Raw genomic sequence first — 12,129 nt, 5'->3', positions numbered from 1 at the left:
AGTCTCAAAAGTTAATGTGTAGAGAGAACTCCCGAGAAACCGCCTCGTAGTCTCAAAAGTAAACACACAGCTCAAACCGATAAATACAATAGTCAACAACAAGATTTCTACAGTTAATACTGATCAAGAACAAGGAAAATCGGAAATCAACTAGGCATGCTTCACAAAGTTCAAATAAGCAGTTAAAGCACGTAGATATGCGATATTAGACTAAACAGGATAACTACACATATTGGAATAGCCCAATTAAGAATGAAATCAGATTAATACTCATTAAAACGGTATAACTCAAATTAAAAGGAAAACAAATTGATACTCAGTAAAAATCGGGTTTTACAACAATATAGCACGTGTACGTACTCGTCACCTCATGTACACGGAGCTCACATATCACAACAGTACCAAAACCTAAGGGGATTTCTCCCACACAAGGTTAGGCAAGTCATTTACCTCGAACCAAGCTCAATCAATCAGTAACAATGCCTTATCCACGAATATCTGACTTCGAATAGCCCAAGTCTAGCCAAAATCAATCACATACCATAAATACAACTATAAGAAACTAATCTCATTAATGAAATCAAAACTAAAGCAAGAAATTAGAAAATCGCCCCAAAAAGCCTTCCCGGGCCCACGTCTCTAAATCGGTTAAAAGTCACAAAATATGAACACACATTCATTCACGAGCCCGGTTATGTAATTTGTTTTGAAATCCAACCTCAATTTGAGGTCTAAATCCCCATTTTAAAAATAAAATCCCTAATTCTACCCAAACCCCCAATTTCCACCATGCAAACACAAGATTTTAGGTTAATATCTTAGGAAATGTAGTGAAAGATTGAAAGAAATTAGTTTAGAATCACTTACCAATGATTTGGGAAAGAAGGGTTCTTTGAAAAATCGCCTCTAGGGTTTCTTGTTTTGAAAATTTGAGAGGATGAACCAAAATCCCGTCTAAGTCCCATTTTGATTAGTTGCAGATGCCGCATTTGCGATATGGGGTTTGCAAATGTGAACCCCGCAAATGCGAAGAAACCATCGCAAATGCAAAGTCCTTCCAATCTCTACATTCATCGCAAATGCGATGACTTGTTCGCAATTGCGAACATTGATCTTCTGCATTTGCGACCAAATTGATCGTAAATGCGACCAAGCCTGCCCCAGCCCCACTTCGCAAATGCGAAGTATTGTTCACAAATACGAACTCTGGCCTCCCTGCAATTGCGACATGGTGATCGCAAATACGAACTTATGCCGACCTAGGTACTCTTCGCAAATGCGAAGAAATTGCTCGCAAATGCGAGCCTGGCAGGATTTGGGATGTTCGCAAATGCGAACACTGATCTTGCAATTGCGAGATCAAAGACCAGTACCAAAAATTGCAGAACACCAGCTGAGTTCTAAGTCTAAACCACTCTGTAGCCTATCCGAAACTCACCCGAGCCCTCGATACTCTAACCAAATATGCACACAAGTCTAAAACATCATGCGAATTCGCTCGCGCGATTGTATCTCCAAAATAACACCTAGAACAAAGAATTTAGCATCAAATAAAAGAAAATTTTCAAGAAATCTCATGAACTTCTAACTTCACAACCGGATGTTCGAATCACGTCAAACCAATTGTGTTTCTCACCAAATTTGACAGACAAGTCATAAATATAGTATTGGACCTATACTGGGTTCCGGAACCAAAATACGAACCCGATATCAATAATATTAAACATTTGTCAAACTTTCAAAGTCATTAATCTTTCAAACTTTCCAATTTCAACAAAGTCCGATAAATCGGGCTAGGGACTTCTGAATTCGATTTCGGGCATATGCCCAAGTCCCAAATCACGATTCGGACTCATCGGGGCCATCAAAATACGAATCCAGGTCCCTTTGCTCAAAACGTTGACCGAAGTCAACTCAAATATATTTTAGGGTAAACATTTCATATTTTCTCAGTTTTTAACATAAAGGCTTTTCGAAAAAACACCCGGAATGTGCACGCAAATTGAGAAAGGCTAAAATGAGGTATTTAAGGCTTTAAAGCGCAGAATTAGGTTCTAAAACATAATAATATTCCCACCTTGTCTCTACACACGCGCATAATAATATTCGCACTTTGTCTTACCACATGCGCAAACCCACATATATTGCCCCTTGTCATGCCGCATGTGCATATATCAATAGTAACAACAACCCGGTAGAAACTTCGTGAAAACACCCGAAAAAAACCTCCCAACATATATCACGTGCCAAAAACACAACATCACAATGGAATGACTTTCACGACATGTGCCCATATTCCACAACCTTTCATTTAAACAGTGCCAATACCACAACCACACATAGCCCTCGACTCAACAAACTGAGTATAACAACAACAACAATAATAGCACGAGAATACGACAAGCAGATTAACTCAAGAGCTTTGGATCACAAAGAAGTAGTAGGACAAGCACACAAAGAATAAACACAATAGGAAATACTAGTTTCAATAAGAATAGCTCGGCTAGGGAGAAATGATATGTAACAAATGATTCCACAAATGTACAATCCGACATCAAGGGAAACAACTTGAGCAAAAAATTCCAAATAAGGATGAGGCCACTACGATCAAGGATAACTAGCTTCATTTAGGGTTGAGCAATTACGAAAGAGGTACAACAAATTCAATTACTGAATAAGCAACGGAAAAGATAATCATAACCTCAATTAAGAATAGACAATTATAGAGGAGATAATAATAATATCAATTAAGGATAAGCAATTATGAAAGGATAGCATGAAAATAGAAGAGGCAACAAATTCCGTTAAGGTACACAAGAGTCAAATAGGCAATAAAAGTGAAACATAAAAGCAATTAATTCCAATTAAGATACGTAGAGGTGAAACTATTAAATGGGGAACTTAACATAACAAAACAACTTCATATCTAATGAGCATACGAACCTAAAAGACCTAAAAGGTTAACATTCCACAAATAAGCCCGAGCACGTACTCTTCACCTCGCGTACACAAACTTCACATGACACAATTAGCACCAAAGACTCAATACCTAAGGGGTAGTTTCCCCCACATAAAGTTAGGCAAGATACTTACCTCAAACCACGCTCAATCAATCAATTAGAAAGCCTTAACCCTCGATTTCCAACTCCGTACAGCTCGAATCTAGCCAAAACAATTTCATACTATAAATATAACTATAGAAAACTAATTTAAATAATGAAATAATGATCTTAGCTAAGAATTGAAAATTCACTCAAAAAAGTCGACCCGGGCCTGCGTCTCGGAACCAAACCAAAATTACAAAAACCTAACACCCATTTGATATCGAGTTCACCCATACCAAAATTATCAATTTCTGACCTCAATTCGTCCTTCAAATCATCATTTTACATTGTGAAAGATTTTACAAATCTTTCCCAAATTTCAAACTTAATTCACTTATTAAATGATGAAAATAGCAATGGATTCAAAAAATGTAATAAGATTCGGGTAGAGAACACTTACCCCAATGAGTTGCTTGAAAAACCCACGAAACATATCCCACAACCGAGGTCTACAACTCCAAAAAATGAATAAATCCTCAAACCCCTTCGAAATATATGTTCTGCCCAACGCCTTTTGCTTTTGTGCACCTGCGCACTCGCATTTGAGAGCAAATTTCTACATCTTTGGATTCCACTTGACAGCCAACACTTCGCACATGCGGACCTTTTTCCACTTCAGCACAATCGCAGGTGCGACGCCCCAAGTAGCTTCTGCGCAATAAGTCGCTTATGCAACAACATTTCGCTTCTGCGAAGCCGCAGGAGCATGCCCATCTCCCACACCTGTGAAGCCTCCCAAGCCCAGGTTTTATCTCTTCCGCTCTTCCATCATCGCACTTGCGCCCAATGGTCTGTAGGTGCGACCACACCAGAACTCCGCCCAACCAGCCTCACCCAAAAATGTTCCAATTGATCCGAAGCTAGTCCGAAACTCATCTGAGCCCCTTGGGACCCCGTCCGAATATACCAACAAGTCCTATAACGTAACATGGACCCGCTCGAGGTCTCAAATCATATCAAACAACGTAAAAACTACAAATCGCACCACGAATAGAACTTATAAATTTCCAAATCTTCTAACTTCTAAAACTCGCGCCAAAACATATCAAATCAACCCGGAATGACCCCAAATTTAGCATGCTAGATGCAAATGACATAATAGAGCTAATCCAACTCTCGAAATCGTATTCCGACCCCGATATTACCAAGGTCAACTCTCGGTCAAACCTCTCAACCTTCCAAAACTTTAACTTTTCCAACTCTCGCCAAGATGCATTAAATTACCCTACAGACCTCCAAATCCAAATCCGGACCCACGCCTAAGTCCAAAATCACTATATGAAGCTATTGGAACTATCAAAACCTCATTCCGGAGTCGTTTACATAAAAGGCAAAATTCCGATCAATTCTTATCACTTAAGCTTCTAAAACAAGAATCCTTCTTCCAAATTGATCCTGAGTTATCCGAAGTCTGAACTCGACTATGCACACACGTCATAACACATAATACGGAGCTGCTCGAGATCTTAAGTCACTGAATGGAGCGCTAATACTCAAAATGACTTGTCGGGTCGTAGCAATCCAAGAGCTAGTCTCCCGTATAGAAAGACAGGGCTTCCACAAAGCATAATCATATAACCAACTTAAAATTCACCCAATCCGGAAAAGAGGAGTAGGGCACGGGACGAGTAAAGATGTTTGGCAAGTAAAAAGAAGTATCAAATGGAGGCATTTAATAAGTAAAATCATGTAACAAGTAGAGGCATATAGTAAGTGAATTCGTGTAACAGGTCAAGGCATCTAATAAATAAATCACGTAACAAATAGATGCATGTAACATGTAAGGGCTAATAACAAGTATAGGAATCAATTCGGAATGACATGTAATAGAAGTAAATCAAGTAGAAGCATAAGTGTAACAGTAACAGATAAGGTAGGAACATGGATATAGTAGAAACATGCCAAATAGGAAACACAGAGGTAACTACATAAGGAACACAAGTATGAAAGTAACATACAAAATAACAAACATTAATAGAAACCAAAGTAGAGTGCATGTAAGTGCTTAGCGCTCGAGCAATCATAACAAAAATTCAACTCCCATTATTTTCACATGGAAACAACCAAAAGGCCAATCATATTTCAAATTGCACGACAATACTCATCGTTGCAACATCATATCAATCCGCACGGAAATATTTCTCGTGCCAAATATTGCCCTAAGGCCGCAATCATCATCTATTATTACGAATAAGGAAGCTCAAGTAGCATGATAATAGCAAGTATAAATGGGTGTTCATAATGCTACGGTCAAATTAAGTATATAAACAGTCTCAAAGATAACATATTAAATCATTTTAAGATGCCATACGTTCTAACATGATTAAAACAGATAATTAAGTTCATTAGTCATATAATTAAATGGTGGAAAAGTCAAGGAATCACCAAGTTCCACAAGGCACAAAGAGGCATATAATTCTCCCTCCCTAGCATGAAAATACTGACACATGCATATACGCACATTACCTCGTATATGCATCACTCTCTTATGTAGCAAATAATATCATTTAGTAGGAAAATTACCTAAACAAATCTAAGCAAGAAACGTGCCTCAAACAAGCTAAAACAATACTCTAATAATGCCTTCTCGCGCAAGTCGACCTCCGAACGGCTCGAATCTAGCCAAAAATAATTCAATAACATCAAATAATGCCATATGAATCATACCCAAATGATAAATGATGAATCTTTAATAAAATTCTTAAAGTCAACCAAAATATCAACCCGGGCCCACACCTTGGAACCTGACAAAACTCACAAATTCTGACAACTCCTTCGAATACGAGTCCAACCACATAAGTTTCATCCAAATGCGACTCTGAATCGATCTTCAAAACCTAATTATTCACTTTAGAATAGTTTTGCCAAAACCCCCAAAATGTACTTTCTAATCTTCCAATCCAAAACCTTATTTTCTTCTTTAAGATTCCTTGATTTAGAGCCAAAATATCACGACTCAAAATCCCTCATTAGGAGTCGTCATGTCACCTAGTCTCTAAGACTAGGTAAGCCTACCACATACTGAATTAACAACAAATTTATATAATTTAACTATTAAATATGAACCAGTAATTTCCATACATAGCCAACAATCATGTCACGCCACGACCACGGGAAGCGCGACCGGCGCTCAACCGGGATAACCCTGCCGAGCAAGCCTGCAGATTCCCTTTTACCCAAACTCACCCATGAATAACAAGAAGATATATTTTCATTAGACAATAAGGAGACCATGTATACAACACCAATTTACTACTATTAGTCACTTCATTTATAAGTCCCCAAAATGTTACATTACACATCCATAGTTTAGAAGTGGAACATGTTATACAATTACAACATCTTTAGTTTGACCTTCCCAATACCAACATACAACCCACACCATGTCTACGGAGCCTCTAACGGGTACAAAAGAGTACTAGGATAGTGCCGGCAACAAGGCCCCGGCTATACCTCAAAACACAATACATGAGAAACAAACGATACATGACCCCGATATAAAGTGGGGCTCACCAAGTCAGATGAGAGGAGGATGTACTGCTATCATTGATCGATGCCGCCTGCTATGGAACCATCTGCATTCATTAAAAGATACAGCACCCCCGACAAAAGGGACGTGAGTACATGCAGAATAGTATTCGTATGTAAGGCAGACATAACAACATATGGAAATACTGTAACTCAAATAAGAGGCAAATAAATTACGTCAAGAAACTAAGAAACGACCCATAGCATCACATGTCAAGTCTTATTATACTTACATCATTATAAACTTCTTTTGGGATCAAGCGTGCCCTATGAACTATTCATGGGATATGAAATATAATGTAAAAGTACCAACATGTACAAACAAGGGCAATGGAAGTGTTCACATATTATATTATGTACTTATGCATTTCATAGACCGTCCAAACCGTCCATAGCCTTCTCTTACTATGTACTTATGCATTTCATAGACAGTCCAAAGTGTTCACATATTATATTATACACCTATGCGTTTCATAGACCATCCACAAGTTTCACATATTATATTATACACCTATGAATTTCATAGACCGTCCATAGGATTCACATATTTATATTATACACCTATGCGTTTCATATACCGTCTATAGGGTTCACATATTATATTATACACCTATTTGTTTCATAGACTTTCCATAGGGTTAACATATTATATTACACACCTATGTGTTTCATAGACCGTCCATAGGAATTCATTCATATTATACACCTATGCGTTTCATAGACCGTCCATAGGGATTCATTCATATTATACACCTATGCGTTTCATAGACCGTCCATAGGGATTCATTCATATTATACACCTATGCGTTTCATAGACCGTCCATAGGGTTCAAATATTATACCATCATGCACATGACCATATATACACTCAAGCGACATGATTAACATTACCATTAAGGTTGTAAGTTCCCAGATCATTGGAATACTTTATGTTGATGCTCATCATGGAGAAACATAGCTTATTACATTAACACATGCATGTCAAATCAATAAGTAGTCAATGGTGCATGGACCCAATTTCTTTTCTTAAGGCTCATCATCATTTAGCATATGATGTCTCTTTTCCTCCTCAGTATATACCTCCTTGTCATGTTAAGGTCACTAGCTAAGTTCATGATTCTTTGTGACTTAACATCGAAGTCATCTACATTTATTATTTTAGGAGCATACAAACTATAGTTGAGACCATTTGAACATGTAATGCCTCATGATTCACATTTTGGCAAGCGACCACAATTCATGTTCATACTATCACTTACTTGTACTTACCATGGGTGATCATACGACATTAATAACATTATGATAGAAAGGAGTCAACTCATTTCATAATCTTTCACACATTCTTTCATTTTATTGGCACTATTGGCCACAAATATAATTCTCATTCTTGGCACGATGGCCACATTTCTACATCTCATACTCACTTCTTTCACTTTCAAGCAGCATCATAGGTTATCGATAATAAGAGCATTGAGTTCCCTTTCCAATTTTAAGCATAATAACATTCATTGAAACATGAATTAAAGTCATAACATTTTGATACATAAACCATTCTTGAACACATTTACGAGGGAGAGCATAATGTGATAGGAGCAATTTAATCACATTTTGAGCATATGATTTCCGACACAATGCTTATTTGGAGTAACTGAATATTTTAGGAATGACCCGAATCATGAGAAAATAACAACTTGGACAACCACGCTTGAAACATACGAGGCCATCATGACATTCGACTCAACTGAGAGAGTTTAGTCAACATACATTGAAAGAGTTTTCCGTGGTGTAATAATAACGTCCCGACACTCCTAATGATGCCAATCTATAGAAGGGGAGAGAATTCAAGTACGATTAGAGGAATTGGTATGGTAAGAGTTGCTACAATGATGGCCCAACCTTTCCCTCAACCAATTCAACAATAAAACTACCAAAGATTTCCCAACAACCTCCCCACAATCCCTATTAGCTCATGCATGTGATAAATCTACTATCCTCACCCATAATCAACCCAAATCTGAAATACGAGAATTGGGGAAGGAATGCTTACCTTTTAGAAGCCGTAGCAAGTTCCTTTTGATGAATTCCAAGGCTTGATCAAGATCTTGATGAACAAAGAACTTGGGGCTTCCTTATCTCTCTAGAATAGCCCTCCCCCCTCTCTAAGATATCAGATAATTCCTCAAAAATGACCCCTATGGCTAGATAAAACGAAATGGGGTCCGGTTATAAAATTAGAAAAATGAATCCCCGATGCAAATATGCGGTCGCATATGAGACCGTAAAACACTTTTGCGGTCCGCAAAATGGACCACATAATGGCCTTTTGGAACTGGGCACTTCTGTGCAGGTATGCGACAGGTCTGAATTCCGTAGATCAATTCTACGGCCGCATTATGGACCGTAGAATCTCCTTCCAAAATTTCTCATGATGGTTCTGCAACGGATGTGCGGTTCGCGAAACGCTTATGCGATCGCATAACTGACCGCAAAACAACCTCCAAAATTGGTTCATTTCTATGCTTCACTCTACGGCGGATATGCAGCCCACATAATAGTTCTGCGATCGCATAATTGACCGCAGAAATGCCATGTTCTGCAAAAGTCATTTTTCAACTCCCAAACGTGCTGTACACCCCAAATATTTGTCGTGGTGATCTTGCTCGCCACGAAGATTAAATACTACATCCGTACACATTACCCTACCTCGCACCACAAAACTTGAATCCCTTGGAAAATTTTTACAGGGCCTTACAAATCATCAATAGATGTTCAATATCCCAAAATCGGTAGTACAAGTCATAAGCCTTTCTAAGAGTAACGTAGATTGTCAAATACATCACTATTCGGAATAGAAATAAACAGTAACAAAGTAAATTTCCAAAAGATTACTCTGAGGCCTACGAAAGCGATGAAAGATATACCTTGAAGTCTCCACGGCAATACACGGTCAGCTATCTATTGATCAACACGCTCAGAGGTACCTGGATTTGCAGAAAAATGTACAGCAAGCATAGTATAAGTACACCATAGTGGTATCCAGTAAGTATCAAGGCTAACCCTGGTGGAGTAGTGATGAGGTACAGTCAAGACACTGACTAGATATAATGTTACGCCCCAAACTCGTGGAGCGCGACCAACGCTCAATCGAGCGAACCCGACCGAGCAAGCCTGTTAGATTTCCTTCTACCCAAACTCATCCATGAATAAAGAAGAGATGCACTCCATTAATCAACCACTGAAAAGATTTTATTAACAACTTCCTTTTCATTCCCATTAGCAACTTCATTCATAATTTCAAAAATATTACGAGTTTATATAATTAATGAAAAATATGATTTCCAAATACCAACATTTCTAGTTCAATTCCCAACATCAACCACAACCCAAAACTTGTTTATGGAGCCTCTAAGTACAATATAAGAGTAATATATAAATGCCGGCAACAAGGCCCCGGCTATACCTCAAAACACAGTACATGAGAAATAAAAGATAATGACTCCGAAATGAAGTGGGGCTCACCAAATTAGCTGAAAAGAGTGTACTGGTATCACTGATCAATGTCATCTGCTATAGAACCACATGCATCCATTAAAGATGCCGCGCCCCCGGCAAAAGGGACATTGATATTGTTGAATAGCACTAGTATGTATATCTAAAAGTCCTCTTTCAAAATAGAATGCCCATATAAGAAAAGGCAATACATAGAAACAACAAGTCACAATCAACAATATCCAAATGTCCAGTTAAAACATAATAATTTTTAAAATATGAACTTCCAATACAATTTTGGTTGGGAGATCATTAGCACCGATATGCCACCGTCTTTATTAACACGGAGTCCGATCACGCCCGATCGACTAGGCTATCTCCCCACGAATAATGTGGGTTGACATGTGATGCGAAAGAAAGTTGTTACCAAGAGTAGTACCACCATGTGCGCAACATGGCGTCCGATCTCCACCCGATCAGCTAAGCCGCCTTCCCATATATGCCGTATGGGTTGACTTTTCCAATCCACAATTGTTACCAGTTTCATTCCAATTAAGGGGAATAATATCATAATTTTTTCAATATTTCAATTTCATCCCAAATAAGGGGAATAATCACAATCCACCCTCCGACACGTGTAGTTTCAGGTGTGGGCCTTATGATCCACCCTTCCTCGGTTTTTCTAATGATTCCCCCAAAAGCATTTTTTGAGTTGATTTGCAAAGAGAGGTAACATAAATACAATTGTACTCACCTCAACATCTTTCACATTGTATAAATTCTCATTAGTATTTCTAGTCATTCATAACGACAATATTTCCTTGGCTTATTTATCCATCTACAAGATTCTTCATTCTTGGCACGATGGCGGTATTTCATATACCACACTTTCATCTCTTTCAATTTCAGAGATCACCATCAAATATCAACATATAGAATATTTCATAAATCATATACCTCATATTTATCAGTAATGGAATCTTTAAATACAAAAGGTTTCTTCCCAAGGAATGGGGCATACCGACCAACAATAGAAACACACATCAAAATCATAAACAATCAATACACCATTTATTCTTACAATACTCTTTCCCAGAAATGACAATATACAATTTCAACACCCGAGTATGTAAGAACTCGAATCACAATGGATATATTTATAAAGGAAAGCATTAGTTAAAGCAGCCACTTATGAGCATTAATTGAGTACAAAAGCTTTTATGCAATTCTATTTTCGAAATTATTTTTAAACAATTGAGTCGAGGCTCATTTCACATTCTGTATCACATCCTCTCATTTAATTTTCACTACCATCAACAATCATAACTTAAATTCATGGGACGTTGGCCACACTCTATATCCCAATTCACTTATTTTATTTTCAAGCATATTTATAGATTATCAACGACAAGATATTTTTAATGAAGACTTCAGGTACACATATGAGCAATTTAGAGTCTTAAGCACATCGAGTTTTTCTCACCCAATTGGTATACTTGTTTTCATATAAACACGAATCAAAGTCATAACATTTTAATACGCAAACCATAATTTGAACATATATCTTTCGACATAAGGCTCATTCGGAATAGTCAAGTTTATAGGAGATAAGCCAAAATATAGAAATTAAAAATCTTGAGCCAACTATACTTGAACTTACGGTAACATTATAGAATTCGATTCTAAGGGAGCAAGTTTAGCCAACATACCTCAATTGAGCTTCCTTACACTCTAAAATATTCTGGAAATCTTAGCAACTTCAATCTTTTGGATGAAGACCTTGTGGGTTTTCCTTGTTAATCTTCCAAGATTTGAGCAAGACTTGATGAATAATTTGCCTAGGGTTTCCTATCTCTCTAAAACACTCTCACTTCTCTCTAAAACATCAGATTTTTGGCTAAAAAATGGTCCTTTGCGTTTATTTAACGAAGTAGGGTTGGGTTATAAAATCCCAAAAATAAAGCTCCGGATCAGGATATGGGGTCGCATATACGACCGCATAATAATT

This window comes from Nicotiana tabacum, chromosome 23 (assembly GCF_000715075.1).
Source record: "Nicotiana tabacum cultivar K326 chromosome 23, ASM71507v2, whole genome shotgun sequence".
Lineage (NCBI taxonomy): Eukaryota > Viridiplantae > Streptophyta > Magnoliopsida > Solanales > Solanaceae > Nicotiana > Nicotiana tabacum.
Note: the sequence above shows the minus strand (reverse complement) of the source record.